General features: G+C 43.2%; 1 long non-coding RNA gene across 2 annotated transcripts in view; it reads left to right on the forward strand.

Annotated features, from left to right (window-relative positions):
- The window catches only part of LOC126065307 (uncharacterized), a 386,754-nt gene that overhangs the window by 209,838 nt on the left and 160,645 nt on the right, over positions 1-16,271 (forward strand). The gene's annotated exons all lie outside the window — the stretch shown is intronic.

Below are 16,271 nucleotides of genomic sequence, written 5' to 3' on the forward strand. Positions count from 1 at the left end.
CGACGAGTCGCTTCCGACTCATAGAGACCCTACACACAACAGAATGAAACACTGCCCGGTCCTGACCCATCCTTACAATCATTGCTATGCTTGAGCTCATTGTTGCAGCCACTGTGTCAATCCACCTCCTTGAGGGTCTTCCTCTCTTCTGCTGACCCTGTACTCTGCCAAGCATGATGTCCTTCTCTAGGGACTGATCCCTCCTGACAACATGTCCAAAGTATGTAAGACGCAGCCTTGCCATCCTTGCTTCTAAGGAGCATGCTGGTTGCACTTCTTCCAAGACAGATTTGTTCGTTCTTCTGGCAGTCCATGGTATAGTCAATATTCTTTGCCAACCCCACAATTCAAAGGCATCAATTCTTCTTCGGTCTTCCTTATTCACTGTCCAGCTTTCTCATGCATATGATGCAATTGAAAATACCACAGCTTGGGTCAGGCACACCTTAGTCTTCAGGGTGACATCTTTGCTTTTCAACACTTTAAACAGTCATGCTTAATGTCTATAATACATTCTGTGAAATAGGACGCTATGTGATTTGGACATTGTGTGAACATCATATTATATAATTATATACAGACAGTCCCTGAGTTAAGAAAGTCAGACTTATGTACAAGCTGTAGTTATGAACCTATTAAAAATTTGAGGTACAGAGAATGGCTTGTAATAACAAATGAGTGCTACTTTGAGATGTGTATCAAACCATTATTATTATTACTGTATTATTATGTTAAAGATGTTTTATCTGGAAGTGTTTCTTTAATGTTTTTTATGCATAGAAAGGTACATTATATACTACATACTAACTAATTGACACTAGATACGTCTGCTATGTCCCATTCTCCGATCAGGATTTCTGAACTCTATCATAACCTTATAGGACTGTGACATATACACAGTTGGATGTTACCCAAATGGACGTTATGCGGCATATGCCTGTGTAAAAAAACCTAACTGAACCCATTGCTGTTGAGTCAATTCCGACTCACAGTGACCCTAATATATATTATGAACAGAATCTTCCTCTGACTAGCTCAAGCCAAAAGGATTAACTGTAGCGTACACCAGGCATTCAATGGTTAGAAACAAGGTTTCCACAAGCAAAAGTAACCACCAGTGTATCAATACCTTTGTGGGACAGCTCCTCACCGATAGCTGATGCTATAGATATCAGACTAAAAAAAAAAAAAAACCCATTGCTGTTGAGTTGATTCTGACTCATACGAACCCTAAAGTACGGAGTAGAACTGCCCCATAGAGTTTCCAAGGAGCACCTGGTGGATTCGAACTGCCAACCTTTTGGTTGGCAGCTGTAGCACTTAATTGCTATACCACCAGGGTTTCCAGATATCAGACAGTACTGTGCAAATACCATGCAAATGATATGCAAAGTGGAATGACAAATCTTGCAAAAGACTCAGGATTTCAGAAAGTGATGAAAGCTTTGCTGGAGAAGGGCTCTAATTACAAGCTAAGCATTTGATAGGTGAGAATGCGGTAGCCTCAGACCAGTTGACACGACAGAGCCTTCAAACGGGAAAGATTTGTGCATCAAAGGATTAAAAGAGGCCCTTGGGAAAATTGATGAAGCCCTCCAGTAATCCCCCAAAATTACCCTCTTTATGATTCTGCTGCAAAAATTCAAATGTGAAGGGAACCTGTCATATCATATGGTATTATCATCCATCCATCCATCCATCCATCCATCCATCCATCCATCCATCCATCCATCCATCCATCCATCCATCCATCCATCCATCCATCCATCCATCCATCCATCCATCCATCCATCCATCCATCCATCCATCCATCCATCCATCCATCCATCCATCCATCCATCCATCCATCCATCCATCCATCCATCCATCCATCCATCTATATATCCATCTATATATCAATCTATCTATCTCTAAAAAACTTGCCAAAACTTGATTCAACCCTTGTTCATTCTAAGAGTTAGAACATGGTTGACATTGTAGCTGGACTATTGTTAGATATGATAAAATTACATTTTTTAATAATTGTTATTACTTGGTATCACCTTGCCTTTCACTCCATTAGAAAGATCTATACCTAGTCCCTCTTTTATTGTTCTGACATTGTCATTTACAGATTAACCTATCTGGTTCCCTGTTGTAAATCTTTTAGTTTTGAATAATCCCTGAGAGTTCATTCCCTAGGTTGGTATCTGGCTGGTACAATTTTGTTTTTTAGGTTCAGGTGTCATCTGATGTTGCTTGTTCTCAAATGGAAGGACTCCGTTTAATAATTCTTGTAAGTTTGGTTTGGTTTTCACATATTCCCTTAATTTCTATTTATCTGGAAATGTCCTAATTTTACCATCATAGTTGAAAGAGTTTTGCAGGATATATTTTTCTTGGTTGGCAATTTTTTTCTTTCAAGTTTTTGTATATGTCATCCCATTGCTTTCTTGTCTGCATGGTGTCTGCCAAGTAATCAGAGTTTAGTCTTATTTTCCTTTTGTAGTGACTTTTCATTTTTCTTGAGCTGCTCTCAGGGTTCTTTCTTTGTCTTTGGTTTTAGCAAGTGTAATTATGATATACCTTGGTGATTTTCTTTTGAAATCTTTCCTATACGGGGTTTGTGGAGCTTCTTGGACAGTCAGCTTTTCATCTTTCATGATACTAGGGACATTTTCTGTCAGCAATTCTTCAATGATTCTCTCTGTTTTCCATTTTCTCCCCCTGTTCTGGAACTCAAAAAAAAAAAAAAAGTCACCTGCTAATTTTTGCTTTGGATTGCATCCCACATCATTCTCAGGGTTCTTTATTTTTCTTCATTTTTTTTTCCTGATTTTTCCTCAAAGTGGCATCCAAGTATTTGTCTTCAGTTCCACTGATCCTATCTTCCATTGTGTCAAACCTGCTCCTTAGACCTTCTATGACACTGTCCATTTCTGAAATCTTGTTGTTTATCCTTTGGATTTCTAATTGCCGGTTTTGTATGATTTCTAGCTGTGAATTTATTTTGACATTTTTCCTGTATTATTTTCCTGAATTCTTCCATTGTTCTGTCTTTTCCATGAATTTATCTATTTTTTCCTCATTTTTGTCTGCTTTTTGCTTCAACTCTTGGATAGCTCTGAATATTAGAGATTTGAATTCCCTAACAGGTAGTTCCAGTACCTTTTCTTCTGCTGAAGTCATCTGCTGTTTTATTTTGGATGCCTACTGGAACCATCCTGTCCTTTTTTTAAAATATGTTTTGATATTGTCTACTGTCTTCGGGGCATTCAGTAGTTATTTTCTTCATTTACTGATTGTAGATTTGTTTGTTTTGTTCTGCTTATTTGTTTTATTTGGTTAGTCTGAGCAGGCAGGCTGTGCGTTCTTTGTTGTTTGCTCATTTATGGGCATGATACTTTCCACTTTCTTGTCCAACGGGCGGGGCCAGTTGCTCAGCTATGGTGCAGCAGGGAGGGTCCAGCTGAAGGGGAGGGGCTGGGGGTCAGTTTAGGGAAGGTTCCAGTAGGCCATGCCTGTGCTGCTCAGGGGTGTGATGTTAAGCGCACGGTGCAGAGAGTTGGGAGGAAGGGAGGAAGTTGTGATGTGTGGAGCTAAGTTGGGTATGGGAAAGAAGAGAAAGAGGAGAGAGAAACAGGAGCCAAAAAGAAAAAAAAAGTGTTGAGGGAGCCTCCACTGGAGTGGAGATATGAGAAACTGAGAAATGAAGAAAAACAAAAAGGAAAAAGATAAAAATAAATAAATAAAAATTGAAAAGAAAATGCCCTCAGGGATCCCAGCGGTAAGTGGGGATTAGCCCCCAGGCCTTGGGGTACAGCCCATCTAGAAGGGGTGGAGATGGCACACAGTACCAGGTATTCAGGAGACAGGAAAAGAAGGAAAGTAGAGAGAGATGAGAAACCAAGAAATGAAGGAAAAGAAAAAAGAAAAAGAAAACAAACAAATGAAAAAGTCTCCAGGGGCCCCACCAGCGAGGTGGGACAGACTGGGGAAGTGGTTCCGCAGGGAGTAGCACTTCACAGCCTGTCAAGAAGAAACGAAGATGGCACACGGAGCCAGGTTTTCAAGAGAAAGGGAGAGGAGGAGGTGAGAGAGAGAGAAGAAACCAAAAGAAGCCATAAAAAGCAACACCAGCAACAAAGAAATGGCACTGAAGGAGCCGGTTAGTGCGGGCAGGGTGAATCCAAATGGCATGGAGCCAGTGTCTCCTGGCTGAGTGGCCGTGGCCCACTGGGAAGCGACAGAGGCTGAGCAGGAGGAAGAAGGGTGGGAGGTGGGAAAGCATGTATCACTGGATACCAGGTGCTCTGTCTCCTGCTGGGAGCTCTGTGAAGCTGCTTTCTTGTATTCCCTGTCTGCTTATCTCCGACAGGTGTCCAAGATGGCAAATCCGTGCTGAGTTAGCTGATAAGGGACCTCTGCTCCATATCTCTCCTCGCTTTCTGTTCTCTGTCAGTTTCTTATTCCATTCAGTGCTTGGTTGAGTTCTTTGTCTCTTCATTTGACACTTAGGGTTCCAGGATTGATATTTGTCTCTGTTTTACTTAGTTTTTCGGGTCTTTGCCATGGTGGGACGGCGTGGTTCTTCTGTCTATAGTACCATGTTGGCTCTGCTCAAATTTTTATGATTTTTAGTCTAAAGAGTTTTCAAGCCTCTAGGGTCCCTTGGAGGTCCTTGGGTGGTACAAACAGTTTGCAGGTGACTATTAACAGAAATAAACTAAACAGCACCTGACAACAACAACTAACCAAAAGACAAGTTAAAATCTAGAGGCTCCATAGAAGACAAGTCTGGCTATCTGCTTCCTTAAAGATTACGGCCAAGAAAACCCAATGGAACAGTTCTACTCTGTAACACATGGGGTGGCTGTGAGCTGGAACTGACTTGATGGCAACAGGTTTGGTTTTTGGCTTTTTGGGGTCCCTCGAATGTTTATTACATTGTGAATAAACATTCACATTGTTGAATGGTCCGTCTTCTGAGGTGGGGGTGGAGGTCTTGACTTGCCCGTCGGTCACTTAGCTTTATCTGGCTAGAAGGAACTGTGGTACAAGGTACTATGCAATGGTAGAACATCGATTCTTGGCAGTCTTTCTGGCCAGTGGAGTAATAATGGTGCTGTTGCTGCTAATAATAAGACCAATTAACAGCAAACACTAACTGGGCCTCTATTATGTTTCAGGCACTATACCAAACATGGGTTATGTCATCCAACCCTTAGATAACCCTATAAGGTAGCTACTATTTTTACACCCATTAAACAGATAAAGATTACACCCGTCAAACAGATAAAGATACTCAAGTTTAGCTAGGTTAAATCTTTGGCCACTAAGGTCCAGCATTTAGTACTTTTGGAGACTAAATTCCCTTCTGAATTTTGCAAGGTGATCAAACATAGAAAAGCAATTGGGAGACACTCTCATGGATTTCAGATCCAAATCAATCAGGGTTCACTTCTCCATTTGCTACTTACTAGTTAAAAAACAAGGAGCCCTGGTGGTGCACTCGTTGAGCACTCAGCTGCTAACTGAAAGGTTAGTGGTTCAAACCCACCAGCTGCTCCACAGGAGAAAGATATGGCAATCTGCTTCCATAAAGTGAACAGAAGAAATAATGAAGTAAAAGAGCTGAAGAGAAGATTTCAAAGGGCAGTTCGAGAAGACAAAATATTATAATGACCTGTGCAAAGACCTGGAGTTAGAAAACCAAAAGGGAATAACACACTCAGCATTTCTCAAACTGGAAGAACTGAAGAAAAATTCAAGCCTCGAGTTACAATATTGAAGGATTCTATGGGCAAAATATTGAGCCACCCAGGAAGCATCAAAAGAAGATGGAAGGAATACACAGTCATTGCACCAAAAGGAGCTGGTTGATGTTCAGCCATTTCAGGAGTTGGCATATGATCAAGAATTGATGGTACTGAAGGAAGAAGTCCGAGCTGCACTCAAGGCACTGGCAAAAATCAAGATTCCAGGAATTGACAGAATACCAATTGAGATGTTTCAGCAAACGGATGCAACGCTGGAAACTCTCACTTGCCTATGCCAAGAAATTTGGAAGACAGCTGCCTGACTGACCAACTGGAAGAGATCCATATTTATGCCCATTCCCAAGAAAAGTGATCCAACTGAATGCAGACATTATTTAACAATATCATTAATATCTAAAAGCAAGTAAAATTTTGCTGAAGATCATTCAAAAGTGGTTGCAGCAGTACGTTGACAGGGAACTTCCAGAAATTCAAGCCAGATTCAGAAGAGGATGTGGAACCAGGGATATCATTGCTGATGTCAGATAGAACCTGGCTGAAAGCAGAGAATCCCAGAAAAATGCTTATCTGTGTTTTCTTGACTATGCAAAGGCATTCGACTGTGTGGATCGTAACAAATTATGGATAAGTTTGGGAAGAATGGGAATTCCAGGACACTTAATTGTGCTCATGAGGAACCTGTACACAGATCAAGACACAGTTGTTCCAACAGAACTAGGAAATACTGCGTGGTTTAAAGTCAGGTGTGTGTCAGGGATGTATCTGTAAAGATTGCAGCCTTGGAAACCCTATGGGGTGGTTCTACTCTGTACTATAAGGTCGACAGGAGTTGGAATTCACTCAATGGCAACATGCCAGTTAAAAAACCTTGGGAAAATGGCTTAGTCTTTCTGAGCCTTAGTTTTCTGAATTGTCTGTGGGCATAGTCATGTCTCCTTTATAATATTGTTATAAAGATTAAATTACATAATACATTTTAAAGTGCCTTGTACACTGTTGGACCTATAATATATGTTAACGCATGGGCGTTGTAGCTGCTGACTCACAGTGACCCCAGCTCAATGGAACAAAATGCTGCCTGATCCTGTGCTATCACCAAGATCAGTTGTGAATGAGACTATCGTGATCCACAGGGTTTTCATTGGCTGATTTTTGGAAGTAGATTACCGGGCCTTTCTTCCTAGTCTTAGTCTGGAAGCTACACTGAAATCTGTTTAACATCATAGCAACACCCAAGCCTCCATTGACAGACGTGCGATGGCTGTTCATGAGGTACACTGGCGGGGAATCGAACCTGGGTCTCCTGCATGGAGGCCAAGAATTCTACCACTGACCCACCACTGCCTCATGCATATTTGCTGTACTCATTGTAGAGAGGATCTTGCTCTCAGTGACATTTTCTATCCATTACCCTACTCTGCTTCAGGGATACCATGCTGTCAGAAATGGCTGGCCATCTCTCCGCAAACTCAACAGTCACCCTGTTGATGTTTTCCTTATGTATCACCCGAGCATGGCAAATGCAGTTACCCAATGACATCTGTGCCCAAAGTTGAACTTATTTACAGTAACTACACCTGCGTCTCCAGTAAGGAGCTCCTGTGTAATTGAGTGGACAGGGCAGGAATTAGGTCTGAGCCCATGATCTGTACAGGCTGCCCGTAGCTTAATCTATGTCAATTATTTTCACTGATCGCTGTTCTGTAGCAAAATTTAACCCTGTGGCTTTCGGAAGGCCAAGGGAAGGGGCAGTGGGCAGATGTGTTCAGAAGAGAGGTATCAGCATGGTATCCTTCGTCAGTCCTACAACGAGAATAGCTTTGGGGTGGGCTTGCTATTTTTCACATTAACTCAAAGTGTCCTCCACCCCTCTCCTGGCATCTCGGGTATCTTCTTCTCCGGGAAGCTCTCCCTGCCCCTCCTAACAGTTTCCCCATGTACTGAAATGCCTTTATTTGTCCAGCTCTTCTCTCTCTAGACTTTCTTGGACACAGGGACTGTGTCTTGTTCATCTTTGTATCATTAGTAGGCCATTCTGTCTCTGGCACATGGTGGGCACAGGATTGCTAAATTGTTGCCCTCCTGAATTTTTTTTTTTTTTTTTTGCCCAATGTCAATGTCAGTCTGTTGCTATCCAGCCGATTCCGACTCATAGCAACCCTATAGGGCAGAGTAGAACTGCCCCATAGGATTTCCAATGCTGTAATCATTACAGAAGCAGACTGCCACATCTTTCTCCCATGGAGTGGTTGCTGGGTTTGAACTGCTGACCTTTCAGTTAGCGGCCGAGCACTTAACCACTGTGCCACCAGGGCTCCTTAATATCAACACGGGGTGCGATATAATTTGCCGTAAGTAATGAACTTGGTGGAAAACCTGGTGGTGTAGTGGTTAAGAGCTACGGCTGCTGAGCGAAAGGTCGGCAGTTCAAATCTACCAGGCGCTCCTTGGAAACCCTGTGGGGCAGTTCTGCTCAGTCCTGTAGGTTGCTATGAGTTGGGATTAACTCGACGGTGATAGGTTATGGGTTAATGAACTTGGTGTGCCAGAATTGAGATGGGATGGGAAAGACAATTTGAACTGGCTCAGAAACAAGCTCTTGATCAGTGTGCCCAAAGCTATTTATTTTATTATTTTTTTGTTTTTTAAAATTATTTATTTATTGCAGCATATACACCAATTTAACAATTTCTACATGTACGATTTAGTGACACTGATTACATTCTTTGAGTTGTAAAAACATTCTCACTCTCCTTTTCCAAATTGTTCCTCTTCCCTTAAAATAAACTCATTCTGCGCCCTAGGTTTTCCATCTGATCTTTCAAGTTGCTGTTGTATATTTGATCCCATACAGATAGTTCTTGAAAAGAGTACGATGCTCAAGGCAATTTTTTTAAAATTTTTAACAGGACCCTGAATATTACATTTTTCTTTTGAAGAGTCCCATTATACAATCAACAAATCAAAGGCTCTGAGAAGTCCTGCAATAATAAAGAGACTTAAATAACTTTCTTTAACTTAGTATTTTACTGATTATTATTATGGCACCATTTTTCTCAAGTAATCCTCTTTAACAAAGCCCTACTGATCTGAGAGAATAAGGAGCTTGCCAAAGAGCACGCAGGATGTAAGTGTCGTAGGTGGAACCTGAACACATGTTCTCATCCTGACGCCTTGGCTGGGCTGATGAGGTGAGACCCACTCTCAAAGCAGGCCTGGTGCCGCAGGGTTTTCATCAGGAAGTGTCTAAGTTTCACTTTTCCAGTGATTTATCTAAATATCCTTGTGAAGACTCTGCTATCAGAAATGAGACTCAGTCTTTCTTTTTCTTCTCTCTTTGTAGAATGCATTCAGAAGCTGTCTACGTCCAAATCCATACCCATATCTATACCCATTTCTATACTCATATCTATACTTATATCTATACCTATACCCACACCCATACCCATATCCATACCCATATCTATACCCTTATCTACACCCATATCCATATCTATACCCATACCTGTATCTATACCCGTACCCATACCCCTACCCGTATCTATACCTATACCCATATTTACACCTGTATCCATACCTATAGCCATATCCACATCCATATCTATATGGATATCTACATTTGTCCTGCTGGAGTCATTTTCATCATCAAACAGTATGAAAATAACATGGTAGGAATTGGCACCCCTCTCCCGTTGAGAGGCCATGGGGCTGGCGAGTTGGTTTGGGCAGAAGATACAGGAACACAGCTAGACCCGGGCAGGTATGGAATACAGGAAAACGCCAGGACACGTCTCCCTGGCTCCCTTCACGTGGGTTCCCTTCACAACATACGGACGGTGATGCCACTTGTTTAAACCTGAAGACGTGTATTTACAAACACTTCATGGCCATGCTTCCTGGAGAGCAGGGAGGAGTTTTCATATATAGATACCTGCCATCCAGCCAACCCCAACTCATGGCCACTTTATGTATTAACGGAATAAAATGTTGCCTGATCCTGTACCACCTTCATGATATTGGTTTGTCTGTTGACAAGGTAGTTAGTTGTACAGTGCCTTACAACCTAGGGGCTTATCTTCCAACATATATTGGACAATACTCTGTTTTGTCCCATAAAGTTTTCATTGGCCACTTTTTGAAAATAGACCACCAAGCCTTTCTTCCTAGTCTGTCTTAGTCTGGAAGCTTCACTGAAAACAGTCCACCACGAGTGACCCTGTCGGTATTTGAAATACTGGTGGCACAGTTTCCGGCATTATAGCAACACACAAGCCTCCATGGTATGACAAATAAAAAGGCTGTTATGGACTGAATTGTGTCCTCTCAAAATGTGTGTCAACTTGGCTAGACCATGATTCCCAGTATTGTGTGATTGTCCACCATTCTGTGATCTGATGTGATTTTCCTATGTGTTGTAAATCCTACCTCTATGATGTTAATGACGTTGGATTTGTGGCAGTTATGTTAATGAGGTAGGACTCAATCTACAAGGTTAGGCTGTATCTTAGGTCAATCTCTTTTTGAGGTATAAAAGAGAAGGAAGCAGAGAGACACGGGAATCTCCTACTACCAAGAGGGCAGAGCCAGGAGCAGTGTGCATTCTTTGGACCCAGGATCCCTTAGCTGAGACATTCCTAGACCGGGGGAAGATGGATGACAAGGACCTTCCCTCAGAGCTGACAGAGAGAGAAAGCCTTCCCCTGGAGCTGGCACCCTGTATTCAGACTTCTAGCCTACTAGGCTGTGAGAGAATAAACTTCTGTTTGTTAAAGCCATCCAGTTGTGGTATTTCTGTTATAGCAGCACTAGGTAACAAAGACACAGGTGGTGGGTCTAAATCTAAATTTATATCTATCTACAATTTTAGTTCACCTAGACTAGGATTTCTTAACGTCAGTACAAATGACATTTAAAGCCAACCAAACCCATTGCCGTCGAATTGATTCCATCTCATAGCCACCCTATAGGGCAGAGCAGAGCTGCCCCACAGGTTTTCCAAGGAGTGACTGGTGGATTTGAACTGCAGACCATTTCGTTAGCAGCCGTAGCTCTTTACCACCATGCCACCAGGGCTCCAATTGACATTTAGAGCCATATAATTATTTGTTGTGGGGGTTGTCCTGATCACTATTTGGTGTTGAGTAGCATCCCTGGCCTCTACCCACTAGATGTCAATAGCATATCCCCAATTAGTGAAAATAAAAAATGTCTTCAGACATAGCCAAATGCCCCATCGGAGGAAATCACTCCCAGTTGAGAACTAGTCCTAAAGTAACAAGATGATAACATAGGTGATGACTCAGTTTTGGCTAAGGCCTTAAGAATGTGAGTATCAAAGAACCTGTCCTTCAAAGCAAGGTGCTAAGCCACTGTTATGGATTGAATTATGTCCTGACCAAAATATATGTTCTAAATCCTAACCCCTATACCTGTGATTATAATCCCATTTGGGAATAGGTTATGTTTGTTATGTTAATGAGGCAGTATTAGTATAGGGCATGTCTTAAGTCAATCCCTTTTGAAATATGAAAGAGCAGATTAAGCAAGCAAGCACAAAAGAAAGGGAAGATACTTGCCACATGATTGCCAAGGAACCTAGGAATAGAAGCTGAAAAGAGACAAGGACCTCCCCCTAGGGCGGACAGAGAGAGAAACAGAGACTTCCCCTAGAGCCAGCACCCTGAATTCAGACTTCTAGCCTCCTAAACTGTGAGAAAATAAATTACTGTTTGTTAAAGCCACACACTCGTGGTATTTCTGTTATAGCCGTACTAGATAAATAAGACAGCCACTTAGACAAGACTCTCTAAGGAAATGGCTGACACCAGGTGGTTGTCCTAACAGGCTTAACTCTGGGAGGGTACCAGCCAAGCGCTGCCACAGGGCAAGCCTCCCTTACCCCCACTCATAGCCCAAGTTATGGCTTCTTCCCCAATTGCTTCTTTCCATCTATTCTTGGAATGTTCAGGAAGGGGATGGCAGCATCCATGGTCTACTCATTTGTCATTTTCGTCATTTTGTTTTTCCCTCCACCAGCCACCCTGTCCCTATCTAATCAGGGGGCTGCTTCCTGTGTTTGTTCCCTGCCATTTGTCCTGCTGGAACGATTTTTATCATCAAACAGTATGAAAATAACATGCTAGGAATTGGCACCCTTCTCCTGTTGAGAGGCCATGGGACTGGCTTGGGCAGAAGATACAGGAAGACCACTAGACCCGGGCAGGTATTGAATACAGGAGAAACGCCAGGACACGTCTCCCTGGCTCGCTTCACGTGGGCTCCCCTCACAACATACACATGATGATGCCATTTGTTTAAACCTGAAGACATGTATTTACAAACACTTCATGGCCATGCTTCCTGGAGAACAGGGAGGAGTTTTCATCGTTTGATGGATGGGTTCCTTCTGCCATCTGGAATATGCATGAAGGTGGTCATTCCCATTCCAGGGTGGCTCTTGGCTTCCTCTCTGGGTCCCATATCCATAGCCCGGAAGGAGCCATGCATGGTTCTCAGTGTTAAAACAGAATGGCGGGGTATGGGTGAGGAGATGTGGATTCCAGATCTTGGGGTGAGCAAGAGAACACAATGACGGGAGCGCCCAAAAAAAGACTTCTCCAGTCCCAACAGTCTTGCCATCACATGACCTTAGGTTAGTCACCATCTACCTGGTTGGTGGGAGAATGGGTGGCAATGACCAAAATCTGTTTTGATGCCATTTGTCTCCCCTTGTGACTTATAATTCCAAGTGTCAAGGTAGTGCTCACATGTCAAGTACCCACTGGGTGCCTGGTGTTAGGATAGCAATTTTTGGAGGAGGGCAAGGCACAGAAGACCAAGAAGGAGAAACATAGTCTGTATGTAGAGAACCAAACCAAAAGCAAACCTGTTGCTGTCCAGCCGATTCTGACTCACAGCGACCCTATAGGCCAGAGTAGAACTGCCCCATAGGGTTTCCAAGGAATGGCTGGTGGATTCAAACTGTTGACCTTTTGGTTAGTGGCCAAGCTCTTAACTACTGTGCCACCAGGCTCTGTGTAGTAAACTGCTCCTTATTTTTCAAGACTCAGCCAAATTGCCATTTCTTTCACAGTTTCATTGACAGACGCTGCTCCTCCATCTCTTTCTTCTCATTAAAAAAAACCCACCACTGCCGTCGAGTTGATTCCGACTCATAGTGACCCTATAGGACAGAGTAATCTTTAATCTTCTCATTAAAGATGTGATAATAATAATAACCTTGGGCTCAACACCCAGTGATACCATTTATTACCTATCATTATGACTCTGACTTATGGCTGTTGTTGACAGTTGCTATCCAGTCGATTCTGGCTCCTGGTGACCTCATGTGTGCAGAGTAGAACTACTCCATAGGGTTTTCATGACTATGACCTTTCAGAAGCAGATCGCTAGGTCTGTCTTCAGAGGTGTCTCTGAGTGGGTCTGAACCACCAACCTTTTGGTCAGTAGTTCACGTTGCTGTTAGTTGCCATCAAGTCAATTCTGAATCATGGTGGTCCCAAGCCCTTAAGAAGGGTAAATAGGTGGGTTCCAGCCAAACCCCTTGCCATCAAATTGTTTCTACCTTATAGTGATCCTGTTGGATAAAGTAGAACTGCCGCATAGGTTTCCAAGGCTGTGATCTTTACAGCCTAGAGGAAGGAGCCCCGGTGGTGCAGTGGTTAAAGTGGGTGACTGTTAACCAAAAGTTTGGTGGTTCGAAATCTCTATGGGAGAAAGATGGAGCAGTCTGCTTCCATAGAGGTTTTACAGAGTTTAACCTACTGGGTAGCTATATTAGTAGTTTTTTTTTTTTTTTTGAAATCTTTATAGAAGCAGACTGCCCCATCTTTCTCCCGCAGAGCAGCTGGTAGGTTTAAACCTCTTGCCTTTTGGTTAGCAGCCCGGCATTCTAACTACTAGTACAAACTGCTCCACCTGGGGAGCTTAACACCTATTCCGGTATCCATGAGCTCTCTGCATGCATTTCTCATTCTACCTAAACCTCTCGGTGCCTGGATATGGGAGGGAGGCACAGCAGAACACAGTCCCCCAAATTCAGCACCCCTTTACCTGAGATCTCTCTCCTTCCACCTTGTTCTCACAGTCTAAGATTCCACGTTTCTGATGTTTCCGACACAAGGAATGCGTGCTGAAAGGTTGTGCTGGGGAGCTTAGTGTCTTCCTGCTGAATTTTTCACCAGTCCCCACCTCTCCCTGAACTGCCCCCCGCCCAAGCCTGGCATTTTCTGGAAGTTCTCCAAAGTCACAATGACAATGTTAACGTTCTCATCCCCATTTGAAGCTCTCATCCCATCAGAAACTCTTATCAGCTGGATGCTAATCAAAAGGCAAAGGAACTGAAGTCGCAAGTTGAATTCATGAATGAAATGAATTTAGGGTCAAGGCGCAAACAACTCTTAACATTTCCCTTATTTTAGAATTAAACCAAGCCAAATCCATTGCCATCGAGCAGATTCCAACTCACAGACCCTATTTTAGAGTGGCCTGAAAAAATACTGGATGCCCAGTTAAATTTGATTTTCAGATAAACAAAGAAGAATTTTTAGTATAAGTAAACCCTACATAATGCATGTACATACTTACACTGAAAAAATTTTCCATTGTTTATCTAACTTTAACTGGGAGTCCTGCATTTTTATTTGTTAAATCTGACAAAAAACCAAAACCAAACCCACTGCCGTCGAGTCGATTCCAACTCATAGCGACCCTATAGGACAGAGTAGAACTGCCCCGTAGAGTTTTCCAAGGAGCGCCTGGCGGATTCAAACTGCTGACCTTTTGCTTAGCAGCCGTAGCACTTACCCGCTATGCCACCAGGGCAACGCTACCTTAAATCCACTTTTCAAAAGAGAATTAAAAAACCCCATGTGTACAGAGTAGAACTGTGCTCTGTAGGGTTTTCAATGGCTGATTTTTCAGAAGTAGATGGCCAGGCCTTTCTTTCGAGGTGCTTCTGGGTGAGTTCAAATCCTTTCAGTTAGAGTTCAGCGCTTAAATGATTTCACTACCCAGGGATACCCTCAAAAGAGAGTAGTGAGGCTGTGACCACTATAAATCTGTAAAGTTGCTATTTCAGGCCTGGGGGACAAAAAAATGAGATTTTTACTGTTAGATCTCAGGAGGGGAAATACTCTGGGGCTTGGTGTGATGGGGAAGAGAACGTTTGCTTGTCTCTAAGTTACACACCATCTTTCTGTGCAAACTGCCCTGATAATGAGCTGACCAGCTGCTACTGAGTTGATTCTGACTCATGGCGACCCCATGAGTTGCAGAGTAGAACTCTGCTCCATAGTGTTTTCATGGATGTGACTTTTCAGAAGCAGATCTCCAGGCCATTCTTCCGAGGTGCTACCGGGTGGGTCCAAACCACTGAACTTTGGGATAGTTGCCCCGGTGATGTTGTTGTTGTGTGCCGTCAAGTTATTTCAGACTCATAGCGACCCTATAGGACGGAGCAGAACTGCCCCGTAGGATTTCCTAGGCTGTAATATTTATGGAAAAGGAGCCCTGGTGGTACAGTGGTTAAGCACTTGGCTGCTAACTGTAAGGTTGGTGGTTTGAACCCATCAGCCGCTCCACAGGCAAAAGATGTGGCACTCTGCTTCCGTAAAGATTGCAGCTTCAGAAACCCTATGGGGGCAATTCTACTCTGTCCTATAGGGTTGATATCAGTTGGAATCAACTTGGTGGCAACAGATTAATCTTTCTTTTCTCCTGTGAAGCTGCTAGTGGGTTCGAACAGCTGACCTTTCAGTTAGCAGCTGAGTGCTTAGCCATTGTACCACCAAGCCTCCTTAGTAGCCCTGGTAGTAGCAGGTATTGAGACAGATCAGGGCTCAATGACTTTTGAATAAATAACTGCTTCAGTGTTGCTTTGGGAATGGCAGCTGGCAAGGAAACCTGTCTCTAGCCAACAAAGACTCCCTGTCACCCATCTTGTCTTTGAGGGTGTGGAGTTTTTGCTGGAGAGAGCACAGCGCTAAGGATTAAGGAGAAGGAAGATGGGCAGAGCCCCAAGGGATCTTAAACTATCTGTGCCTGATTGAAGATGCTGAAAGCCAAGATTAAAACCTTGGCATTTGAATCAGCTGTGTCCATGTGGCTTTTTCAGACAGAGCTTCTTCACCTGGTACACACAGGTATGCCGTTCCTGGCTGTTTCTGGGAAGCGTGTGTCCTGGTGGATGGCGCTATGCCCCTTGAGGTGCAAAGTATTTTGTATACCACCTTGATTTTAAGGTGTGCAAAGGTGGCAGGTGGGCACGGATATTTGGATATTTGATAGCAAGTTCTCTGTCTATACTTTTAGAGTCACGTGGAGAGGTTTTACAAATCCTGATGCTCGGTTGCTCCCCAGACAGGACAAATGAGAATGTCTGTGGGTGGGAAGCAGGGATGGGTGTTTTTGAAGATCCCCAGGTGAGTCTGAGTTTGAGAACCTCTGGTCTGTGCTAGAGGTGTTTCCTGCGCCCCGGCAAACACTTTCCCA

Source organism: Elephas maximus, chromosome 22 (genome assembly GCF_024166365.1).
Source record: "Elephas maximus indicus isolate mEleMax1 chromosome 22, mEleMax1 primary haplotype, whole genome shotgun sequence".
In the NCBI taxonomy this organism is placed as follows: domain Eukaryota; kingdom Metazoa; phylum Chordata; class Mammalia; order Proboscidea; family Elephantidae; genus Elephas; species Elephas maximus.